This window comes from Pongo abelii, chromosome 4 (assembly GCF_028885655.2).
Source record: "Pongo abelii isolate AG06213 chromosome 4, NHGRI_mPonAbe1-v2.0_pri, whole genome shotgun sequence".
Taxonomy (NCBI): Eukaryota; Metazoa; Chordata; class Mammalia; order Primates; family Hominidae; genus Pongo; species Pongo abelii.
The window spans coordinates 134506123-134518617 of record NC_071989.2 but is presented as its reverse complement, the minus strand read 5'-3'; positions in this window follow the sequence as shown (position 1 = coordinate 134518617).

The window sequence follows — 12495 nt, the reverse complement described above, 5'->3', positions numbered from 1 at the left end:
CCTATCTCATTTCTTAGGTCTAGTAATAATTGTTTTATAAATTTGGGAGCTCCAGTGTTAGGTGCATATATATTTAGGACTGTGATATTTTCTTGTTGGACAAGGCCTTTTACCATCATATAGGATCCCTCTTTGTCTTTAACTGCTGTTGCTTTAAAGTTTGTTTTGTCTGTTATAAGAATAGCTACCCCTGCTCACTTTTGGTGTCCATTTGCATGGAATGTCTTTTTCCACCTCTTTACCTTAAGTTTATGTGAGTCCTTATGTGTTACATGAGTCTCCTGAAGGCAGCAGATAGCTGGTTGCTGAATTCTTATCCATGTTGCAATTCTGTATCTTCTAAGTGGAGCATTTAGGCCATTTACATTCAATGTTAGTATTGAGATATGAGGTACTATTCCATTCATTGTGCTATTTGTTTCCTAAATACCCTTTTTAAACTGTATTTTTGTTTTATAGATCCTGTAAGATTTATGCCTTGAGGAGGTTCCATTTTGATGTGTTTCCAGGACTTGTTTCAAGATTTAGAGCTCCTTTTAGCAGTTCTTATAGTGCTGGCTTGGTAGTGGCAATTTCTTTCAGCATTTTTTTGTCCAAAAAAGACTATCTTTGCTTCATTTATGAAGCTTAGTTTCACTGGATAGAAAATTCTTGGCTGATAATTGTTTTGTTTAAGGAGGCTGAAGTTAGGGCCCCACTCCCTTCTAGCTCTTATAGGGTTTCTGCTGAGAAATCTGAGGTTAATCTGATAGGTTTTCCTTTATATGTTACCTGATGCTTTTGCCTCACAGCTCTTAAGATTCTTTCCTTTGTCTTGGCTTTAGATAACATGATTATGTTCCTAGGCAATGATCTTTTTGCAATGAATTTCCCAGGTGTTCTTTGAGCATCTTGTATTTGGGTATCTAGATCATTAGCAAGGGTGAGGAAGTTTTTCTTGATTATTACCCCAAATATGTTTTCCAAACTTTTAGATTTCTCTTCTTCCTCAGGTATGCCAATTATTCTTAGGTTTGGTTGATTAACATAGTCTCAATCTTCTTGGAGGCTTTGTTCTTTTTAAAATTGTTTTTTCTTTGTCTTTGTTGGATTGGGTTGTTTGAAAAACCTTGTCTTCAAGCTCTGAAGTTCTTTCTTCTGCTTGTTTGATTATATTGCTGAGACTTTCCAGTATGTTTTGCATTTCTCTAAGTGTGTCCTTTATTTCCTGAAGTTGTTATTGTTTTTTATTTATGCTATCTATTTCATTGACGATTTCTCCCCTTATATCTTGTATCATTGGTTTGATTTCCTTAAGTTGGACTTCACCTTTCTCTGCCATCTCCTTGATTAGCTTAATAATCGACCTTCTGAATTCTTTTTCTGGCAATTCAGCAATTTCTTCTTAGTTTATATCCATTGCTGGGAAGGGTTATGTGTGTCTGAGCTCAGACTCTTCTCTAGTTGGACTTGCTGTGGCTGCTGTGGGGGATGGGGGTGTGGTTCCCAGGTCAATGGAGTTATGCTCCTAGGAGGTTTATGGTGGCCTCTGCTGTATCATGCAGTTGTCATGGAAGTGGGAGAAAGCCAGCAGTTACAGGCCTCACCCAGCTCCCACAAAAAACCCAAAAGGCTGGTCTCACTCCCACTGTGCCCTCACCAACAGCACCGAGTTTATTTCTAGGCAGTAGGTGAGCAGGGCTGAGAACTTGCCCCAGGCTACCAGCTGGCTAAGAAAGCAAGCAGGGCTTTCACACCTCCCTACCTGTCAGAGTCTGCATACTAGATTCACACCCTCCCCTAAGTTCTGGCCAGGAAACTCTGTGGCCAGAACAAAGTTTCAGTTGGAATTGTTAAGAAGTTCAGCTGTGGTCTTTTCCCAGTTTCTCTGGCAGCCCTCCTCAAGGACCCCTGTGAAACAAGTCATAAATGCCTTCCCTAGGGACCCAGAGAGCCCACAGGGCTTTTCCTGCTGCTTCTTCCACCCTTGTATTTTGCTTGGCTCTCTAAATTGTCTCAGCTCCAGGTCAGGTTAAATCCTTCTCCCATGATATGGACCTTCAGGTTCCCCAGTGAGGGTGTGTGTTCAGGAGCAGATGATCCCCCTTTCCCATGTTCACAGTTTGGGCACTCACTGTATTTGGGCTATCTTCTGGGTCCTGCAGGAGCAATCTGCTTCCTTCAAAGGCTCTGTGGATTTTCTTGGCTTTCCTTGTATATCCCTGTAGTAGTTCCTGGGGCAGAAATTCATGACACGAGTCTCCACATGCGGCTGTGTCCATCCAAGTGGGAGCTGCAATTTAGTCCTGCCTCCTATCTGCCATTTTGTTTCCAGATGCAGCCTTTAAAGTCATTTCATGCCTTGTTACCCTCCAAGGTGTCCCTTTGCCACAGGAAACGTCAAGTATTTGTTCACTGGGGTTTGAATAAATGCTGTCCTCCTTTTTTTTGCCTTGTAATTGTCATTCCTGTCACTGTCATTTGCTTAAACAACATCCTGTTTGATGCTTCTATAGGGCTGAGGCTAACACTAGTCTTTGCTTGCTGAATTTCTCTCAAATTAGGGATTTATTTTAATTTCTCCACAGAGTTTTCTTGTACTCCACTGCAGTAGTGATGTAGGGCTGGCATCTGATATACTCAGCAAGGAACTGTCGGCTAGGGAGAAGCCATTTCCCTTCCCACAGAAACTCCCAGTATCTCTCTTCTCTTGGCTTGGAGGTGGAGCATGTATGGGAGGCATAAGGGGAGCACTATGCCTCACCATCTGCACTTCTATACACAAAGGACACCTCCCTTCACATCAACTCCTTAACGAATCTCTAGCATTCTGTTACATGGCATGGAGGTGGGAAATGGACATTGATAGGCTAATTATGTAAGCTTTTGTTTTTGTTTTTGAGACAGAGTCTTGCTGTGTCATCCAGGCTGGAGTGCAGTGGCACAATCTTGTCACATTGTAACCTCTGCCTCCAGGGTTCAGGTGATTCTCCTGCCTCAGCCTCCTGAGTAGCTAGGATTACAGGTGCCTGCCATCTCTCCATCTAATTTTTGTATTTTTAGTAGAGGTGGGGTTTCACCATGTTGGCCAGGTTGGTCTCGAACTCCTGACCTCAGGTGATCCGTCCTACTCGGCCTCCCAAAGTGCTGGGATTACAGGCATGAGCCAACTTTTAATAAGTTATGAGAATAACATCCATCTTTAGAAAGTGAGTTTCTTATCACCTATCATCCTGAGTTTTGATACTTTAGCTGAAATTCCACAGTTGCAGGAAAAATTCCATTTAACACCATGTTATACCACTCTGGTGCTTAAAATTTGTTTTCACAAATGCTAGCCTTTCTCCCTAAATCAGACAGAGGAATACTGAAATGAATAGAAGGGGAAAGGAGACATTCCTTTCTACAAGAATTCAAGGTGACTTTATCCATTTGTCTCCAGAGAAAATGAATACCTTCCTAGCTTCCTTGGTGCACTTCTCTGACAAAGTCTCTTTAAGTTGAACAATCAGTTTGTATTTTCTTCCCTACCAAAATCTTTGTTTTACCCACGCCGATGCCCCTAGCATATAGCAGAGTACATAAATTATAACTGGTGCTCTATACATGTTGCTTTAATTATTGGCTATGAGCTTATTGTTCATTATAAAATGGAGATTAATATGACATGGCCATTTGAAAATTCCTAAAGATCTGAATTAATGATGAAGTTGTAGAAAGAACAAAGTTGTACTGAATGTGGTACATGAAGAGGAAGGTCACATTTATATGAGCAGAGAGGAATTGGAAAGGATAATCAGTCTCTTTCTACCTTCAGTTACTATCTCCAAATATTCTACATTTAGAATCATTCTAAAGTCATCTGTGCTAATCCTGACAGCAGTTTATAAACTGGCAGGGAGTAAGGGTCACAGAAATACCTTTTACTTACTACTATACATTGGAGAATCTCTAACATTTCATTAAAGCACAAAACATGTCTATATTCCATGCTTGAAAGATCCAAAACTCATGTTCTTTAGGTAGAAAAACTTTTCAGTTCAGAGCTATCTGCATTCTGTTGATGCTAAATGATGAGATTGGCAGTCTCTTTTAATGAATGTGTGGCAGAATATTATTTTCCATGGTAACATACTTTTGTAGCACCAATAAGGAATTGTCTCTGCAGTGGCTTCAAGCAGAAATACATGTTGACTCTCAGGAAATAAGCTGTTACCTAAATTCAACTATTTGGAACAGGTACAAACCCAATAGAGAAAATTGCATTCTATGTAGAACACTGGTGTATTCAGTTTGCTCCAGCTTAAAAAGTCTTGGTGTGGAAGAGCCAAGTTCAAACAGTCTGATCACAGAAGGATCAGAGAAAGGAGGAGTGATGGAGGAAGACTGTGAGGGCCTTTGTGGTGGTGCTTGAGGGGAGGAGAATAGACAAAGCACCTTTGCTTAAGAATGCCCAGGAAAACTGACACTGGTGACTTTACCCACTAACTGTGCAGTATCAAAAGAACAGCAGAATAGCAATTTGTTGTTTATGTAAATAAAAAAGTGTCAGTCGAGGAAAGGCTATACTCAGCATGCTCTTAAAACATCTGCTCTCGTAAAACACTTGAAAATAATCACACACTAACAGGAGAAAAACAGCTGTGCGTGAATCAATAGACTCTACCATACGTGTGCCTGGAATATATGTACAATAAAATCTTCAGAAATAGGCCCCTGGGTATTTGGATCAGTGGACAGACTATTGATTATGTGTAATTTTACTGTGAGCTGTTGTTATTTAGCTGTATGGAATACACTGTGCCTGGAGTCCAAGGGAGAGTATCTACTTATGGACGTGTTACTTAAAGCATTTTACACTAACTCTTTCAAGGCAATATATAAGCAAAAATTACCCTCAAGGGAAGTTTTTGAAGCATGAAGGGATGATGTGTCTGCAACTAAGTATAGTCATGGAGGCAAGGTTGCAACCACGTGCTTCCCTCCTCCCAACTTGCGCTAAGTTGTATCCCATGGTGAGATCCTGTTCTTTATCTGTTTTGTCAACTCTCTCCAATACGATTAGAGTTTTTTATTCATAGAGGCAGAGCAGTTCTGAAAGATCCAAAGGCATAACCTGTAAGGATCTTAATACTCCTTTTTTCATCCACCTATTTCTTTCTCTAGACAGTAGAAAAATGTGATATAAGGAAAGATTGGAATTTTTCTTTCTTCATTGTACCTTTTAAAATTTTACTTCTGGAAATGTTCACTCTTAAAATTCATTTTTTTCTTAATAATCTGTTGCTTATATAATTATAGTTAACACTCCAAAAAATGTGAGTCAGCTCTCATCCTTCAGATATTGGTGATTACTGGGAAAGTATGGGAAATCCTGTTAGCTTTTGCTCTTCATGTCCAATGGTGAAATGTACTGATTTCTAGGGTTCTCTTGTAAGGTACTACAGTAGAGAATTCCATCTAGATGCTATTTTTCTTGTGTTAAAAGAGCATTCTAAAATTTATCAGCCTTTACCGGATTCAATCAGGTAACCACTCAGCGCTGCTCAAGGGAGAGTTGTGCTTTTCACCACTGACATGTGGAAAAGCAATCAGACACTGAATTACATGGCTGGCTTTCTTTGTCTTCATCTGTTTAAAGTACTCACCCAGCCCCAGTGAAATAACAGTGCCGTGTGTAAAAACCTCATTCATCATGAAGTTGGTAGGGAAACCTGAACAAATAGCTAAAGGGCTGCCTTCACAAAAGGCAAGAACAGACAATGTTTTGATGTTTGCAGGGATCATGCTGTGAACATGATTTTGCTTCCCCTTGCCCCCACTCCCACCTTCCATGCTTTAAACATTTGGGCCCTAAGACTTTAGTCAAAAGCAGACAGAAAGTGAACTACTTGTGGAGGGTAAGTGTTGCAGCTGTTAAAATAATAGCATTTCCAGGTCTTAAATATATTGTTAGAAACAGAACCTTAAATATATTGTTACAAACAGCTTATGCACCTCTGTGTATTAAGGACTATGCCAACAGCAAGGCCAACTAAGATAATCTAAGTTGAGGTGTAAGGGACTAGACACACAGGGCTATCTATTTATCAGAATAAATGGCTTGAGCTGACCACCCCCATAGGGATTAGCTACTCGGTAGGTTATTGTTAGTGGCTTAAAATTTAAAGTTGGCCTGCTTTTGGGGCTCAGTTTGATTCTGGTTTACATTCAAGTCTTTTCATTTTGTGTCTGGGCTTAGGGGATGTAAAGAAATGTTAATATTTGCTGAAGCCAAATATAATTAACACTGCAATTTGGTCTCAGAAAGGTAATACATTATAAAACCAAGGGTGCATCATTTTTAGATTATTTACAGTTTGGATCACCTATACAGTGGATCTTCTATAGTGTAGATAATTTGAAGAAATTTTAGAGGATGTTAGGAATGAATTGTCAGTCTGTTTCATTTTAAGAGAGAAGTCATTAAAATTGGATTTCTTAAGGAGATATGACTAAATCTCTTCTGACTAAGAAAAAGATAGAGTTTCAAGAGAACCTAGGGATAAGATTTGTGGTAACCCAGCAAGCTCCTTGTTTTGGCCTTGCAAGCCACTTGATATTGGATGTGGGCTGGGTTGTGCATGTGTGCACACCTTGGTGGGGCCGTTGGGGGAGCACTACATGGAGTCCACAGTGGTGAATTTAATTCATCTTGGAGGCTAACAAGAAAGGTACGCTTCTTGTCAAAAAATGATCACTATAATAGAATTTCCATTGCTGTACCATGTCACAAGATAAAGACTCAAAAATTTAAGATATGGATTAATTAGAGCACAAAGTGCTCAGGTTAGTGAAGTCATTCTAGAGAAGATAGGCGGTATATTAATGCCAAGCATTTTGCAGAGTGTATTGGAGAGAAACAAATCTCCTAAGGAATCTTGTTGGAACACCAGCATTTCACAAATAGTTTCAGCAATTGTTGGGTATAGAGAGGGGCAGTTTATTCTACGAAATAAAAAAAGCTATGGCTCTGATATTTTTGGTCCAAGGTATTTGGGCCTACATGAAGCCAAGGTAGGGACAAAAATGTATTCACATGTAGATAAGTGTCAGCAGCACTTGGATAATTCAAAATAAGAATTTCAAACTGATGCAAAATACAGCCTAAATGATACGCATGCAAAACCTGAAAGAATCAGGAGTGAAAACTTTGATGTTTGCTATGTATCATTCTGTTTAATTCTGAAACATGTGGATAGTTCTCATTCCGTACTGTGAGTTCCACTCTTTTCAGCAAATCCTTTTATTTTCTACATACAAATAAATCCAGGGTCACAGGGAGGGGAACATCACACACTGGGGCCTGTTGGTGGGTGGGGGGCTAGGGGAGGGAGAGCATTAGAGAGCATTAGGAGAAATACCTAATGTAGATGATGGGTTGATGGGTGCAGCGAACCACCATGGCACATGTATACCTATGTAACAAAACTGCACATTCTGCACATGTATCCCAGAACTTGTGTGTGTATGTATATGTGTATATATGTGTATATATCTGTGTGTGTGTGTATATATATATACACACACTTACATATTATATATAATATATTATATGTAATACATATAATATATTATATATAATATTATATTATATAATAATATAATAATATTACATATAATATATGTATTACATATATGTATTACATACAATATATTATATGTAATACATATATTATATATAATATATATAATATATAAAATACATATAAAATATATATAATATATAAAATACATATAAAATATATAATATATAATATATAAAATATATATTATATATAAAAAATATATAAAATAGATATATATAAAATATATAAAATATATTTTATATATATATATATATACTATATATATATCCAGGGTTAAAAATTCTAACTATTCTAGATACATATCTGTGAACTGGGTTTTAATAGTTCTGGGCCCAAAGCAGCAAAAGCAGCTAAGCAGTACCACTCAAAAGTATGCTACTTTAATTAAGCATACTTTACTGAAGAGATTGGTATAGCAACAACTGGTCATATCCTCACTTGCTAGGCCTTTGAACTTTCTCTTTCTTAACTCCACCTTTTCCTGAATTCCTTATCATAGTTTGTCTATCTCAGTACTAATAAATTATTTGGGTTCCCAAATAATCAAATAAAATCCTAGAATAATCTTTCTTATAAAACAAAATACAGTAATCTGTAACAAAAGCATCTCAAACAATCAGGGTACCATGAGCATGGTATGATAGGGTGTTGAACTGACAGTCATTTTAGTCCCTGCTCTGCTCTGTTAGACAGTTGAGCCTTGGTGAGCCTCTGAATCCTTCTGGGTATAGGTTTCCTTATCTACAAAAGAATGGGGTTGAATAAGATTACTGCTCCCTTGGCGCCTCTGCCTGGCCACCCCGTCTGGGAAGTGAGGAGCGCCTCTGCCCGGCCGTCCATCATCTGGGAGGTGAGGAGAGCCTCTGCCCGGCCACCCCATCTGGGAAGTGAGGAGGACGTCTGCCCGGCCGCCCCATCTGGGAGGTGAGGAGCACCTCTGCGTGGCTGCCACTCCGTCTGGGAGGAAGTGAGGAGCGCCTCTGCCCGGCCGCCCCGTGTGGGAGGTGAGGAGTGTCTCTGCCCGGCCGCCCCATCTGGGAAGTGAGGAGCGCCTCTGCCCAGCCGCCCCGTCGGGGAGGTGAGGAGCGTCTCTGCCCAGCTGCCCTGTCTGGGAGGTGAGGAGCACCTCTCCCAGGCCACCCTGTCTGGGAGGTGGGGGGGGCGCCTCTGCCCAGCCGCCCTGTCTGGGGGGTGTGCCCAACAGCTCCAAAGAGACAGCGACCACGGGGAGTGGGCCATGAGGACGATGGAGGTTTTGTTGAAAAGAAGGGGGGGAAGTGTGGGGAAAGGAAGGAGAGGTCAGATTGTTGCTGTATCTGTGTAGAAAGAGGTGGGCATAGGAGACTCCATTTTGTTCTGACTAGGAGAAATTCTTCTGCCTTGGGATGCTGTTGATCTATGGCCTTTCCCCCAGCCCCGTGCTCTCTGAAACATGTGCTGTGTCAACTCAGGGTTAAATGGATTAAGGGCGGTGCAAGATGTGCTTTGTTAAACAGATGCTTGAAGGCAGCATGCTCTTTAAGAGTCATCACCACTCCCTAATCTCAAGTACCCAGGGGCACAAACACTGCAGAAGGCCGCAGGGTCCTCTGCCTAGGAAAACCAGAGACCTTTGTTCATGTGTTTATCTCCTGACCTTCTCTCCACTATTATCCTATGACCCTGCCACATCCCCCTCTCCGAGGAACACCCAAGAATGATCAATAAATACTTAAAAAAAAAAAGATTACTGCTCCCTTCTATGTGGTTTGTAATATTATAGAAATTTGACAGAAGTTTGTTACATTAGAGTAGCAAATTTCATATACATGTATATAAATCACTCCATCCATCTGGCCAATTCAGGAATAAAAGAAATTTAATAAAAGAATACTTGGTAGGCCACAGAATCAATAGGAGGAATTGAAAGCTTGAAAATCAGGTTGGGGCCATGCAGCCAGAAAAAAAATGCCCAAGCTGGTGCTATAGAATGGGTCTGGTGAAGAAACTGCTGAAGAAAACTGAGGCTGCTACCTCTGATTGGAGTTCAGCCACTGCCACTTTGGCCCCAAAGTCTCTTTTCCTTCGCTCCGCCCCTCAACCCATGGGAATTATCCCAGTTCCTACATCTTAGCTCACTGCCTTCTAGTTTGAAGGCTGGGGCTGAAGCACCTGGTAGCTGGGTCCCAGAGCATGAGCCTGCATGTTACCCTACTGGAGGAATCCCAGCAGTGAGTTTCTGGCATTTTCAGCACCTCTATGGAATTTGGTCCTGTCTCCCACCAGGACCATTAATGTGGGGAATTCCCCAAATGTAAACAAGTTTTCTGGAAATGACAAATGTTAGCTACATCATCTCTATCTAGTGTAGTAAATAAATAATTTATTCTGTGATGGAGAATTTCTCTATTGAAGTGCTTGAATTCAGCCTGTTTTGGGTTAAAGCTCTCAGAGATCTGTGTGTCTTCTCTTTAAGAATAGCCTTCCTGTTCCCAGGTGACTAAAGCTGTTTCTCATTGCTCACTTCCAGTTTCTACCAAAACAATCTTTCTTTTCCTTCCCTCTGTCTTTCCTTGCCTGCTTGCCTTCTTTCCTTCTCTCTTCCTCATTATTCTCTGGAATGAACAAGTCAGAAAGTTATTTCTCTTTTGCCAACTACCGATTGACTTGTAGCATTTAAACCAACATTTAAAAAATGTTATTTGTAAGTTGTTTGTATAAGAATGTACTCAGGCATCTGCCAGGATTTAGAAAAATTTTATTGCTTCTGTTATTACAAGGGCAAGTTAGAGAAGATTTGGAGGGGGAAATAGAGGTTGTTTTTGTTTTTGCTTTTTGTTTTTTTTTAGACAAGGTCTCACTCTGTCACCTTCAACTGGAGTACAGTGGCAGGATCTCCACTCACTGCAACCTCCACCTTCCAGGGTCAAGTGATTCTCCTGCCTCAGCCTCCTGAGTAGCTGGGATTACAGGTGCATGCCACTACCACCTGGCTATTTTTTGTATTTTTAGTAGAGACAGGGTTTCACTGTTGGCCAGGCTGGTCTCAAACTGCTGAGCTCAAATGATCTGCCTGCCTTGGCCTCCCAAAGTGCTGGGATTATAGGTGTAAGCCACCATGCCTGACCAGAAATAGAGTTCTTAAACAAGGGAATATTGACGTACACTGGGTGGGAACAACATGGGATCCAGAAAGTATGTTTGCGTAGCCCCTTGAGGGGAAGCTCTTCAAAAAAGAGGATGAAGAGTCACTCCTCTTCCATAATACTGAGAATAGTGCTATGTTGCCCAGTGACTGGTTGGGAAGATCACACTCTGGTATGATGTTGAGTCACTTAATGCACCTAATCCATGAGAAGCTAGACTTGTGTGTGAAAAATTACAGGGCTTATATGAAAAATGCAGCTCTCTAGTTCAAATTGGGAAATGCTACAAAGAGGCAATTAAACAAAACAGGACACCCCACTCTAAGCCTGGAGAACAGTAATAAGTGAAAATGACTGCTAATAGCATATTGTCAGTGATATAATATTGCTGCCCTTTGGATATCAGAACTGGACCTTTTCTGAATTTATTATAATATTCACAGGGGGAAAATGCATGTTCATTACTAGTGCTTAGAGCATCTGGTAAGGTAACCTCTAATTCTGCTTAAATGGAAGTCGACAAAGCAGGTACATGTTATCCTGGTTCTTGTGAATTAGTCCTTAGGGATGGCTCTTCTTATTCAGCATGCTTGAATTATGCGCCATTCTTAGAACAAGGCTTAAACATCCAATGACACTCAGTGGTTTAGTCTGTGTAAATAAATCTCAGCCATATGAATCTGACACAAATTACCTCATTCAATGAATTGAGCAATTGCAAGGACTACAATGGTCTGAATGCTGCTTTATATATTGACTTTGTAGATCTAAACCCCCGCTTCTCCACGGAAGTAGAAGTTAGTGGTCATTAGAGGTCCAGGTTACATTTGAATAGATAATACTATCTGGTTGGATACAGACCTTGGATAGAATGTGAAGGCCAAAGCAAGAAGGAATTTCCTTTAGGTCAATTATTATATAAGTATAAGGTCTTACGTTTAGCATTCCAGGAAAGAGGGGTTATTTTTGTAGGGAATATTTCAGATGTATGAGAAATAGATTCTGTTATGAAAATTTTTTCTCCATCAGTCAAGATAGCAGGGAGACTTCATAAAAATAGACTAGATCATTCTATTACTTTGCATCATATTTCCTTCATTTACAATATTTTCTGTATGATATTGAAGAAATAACCTTGAGGTGGATCCAGTGTTGTTAAAACTTATTCAAATTGCTGACAGCAATCCGGCTGTGTTCAGGAGCTGAATTTTAAAATCATTTAGTTGGAGGTGAGTCCCAGAACAGGCTTCCCAACCTCTGCTGGGCCCCAGGTGCTTGTGAAACTCTCAATTTGTCATTGTAGAAGCTCTGGAGAAATATCCCAGTTGCCACTGACAAAAGTTATCAGGTGAATTGGGAGGAGATGAAGTGAAGAGAAGGAAGAAATGACAATTGTTCATGCAAATGACATGAAAATGAACAAAGGGACAAATGAGGAAAAGGCACGTGGCAGTGGCTAAGTGGGGTTACTGAGGGCTCGGATGGAATGTCACCAGCAATCTCACATTTAAAAAGCGCAGGGAAATGCTGCCATTAGGATTTGTTTAGAAAAGGAAGTTGAGGTGGGGTTGGAGTGTTTGGTCAGAACATTTGTGATGGTGGCTTTTTGTGCAATTGAGAGCTCAGATGCTGGCTTAATCTACTTTTGCTGCATCTGCTACCACTATTGACACTACCACTAACTCTTTGTGGAGCGTTGAGTCTTGGTAGGTATCATGCTAAGGCATTGGTGCATATAATCTCACTTAGGAATTCCAAAGAAT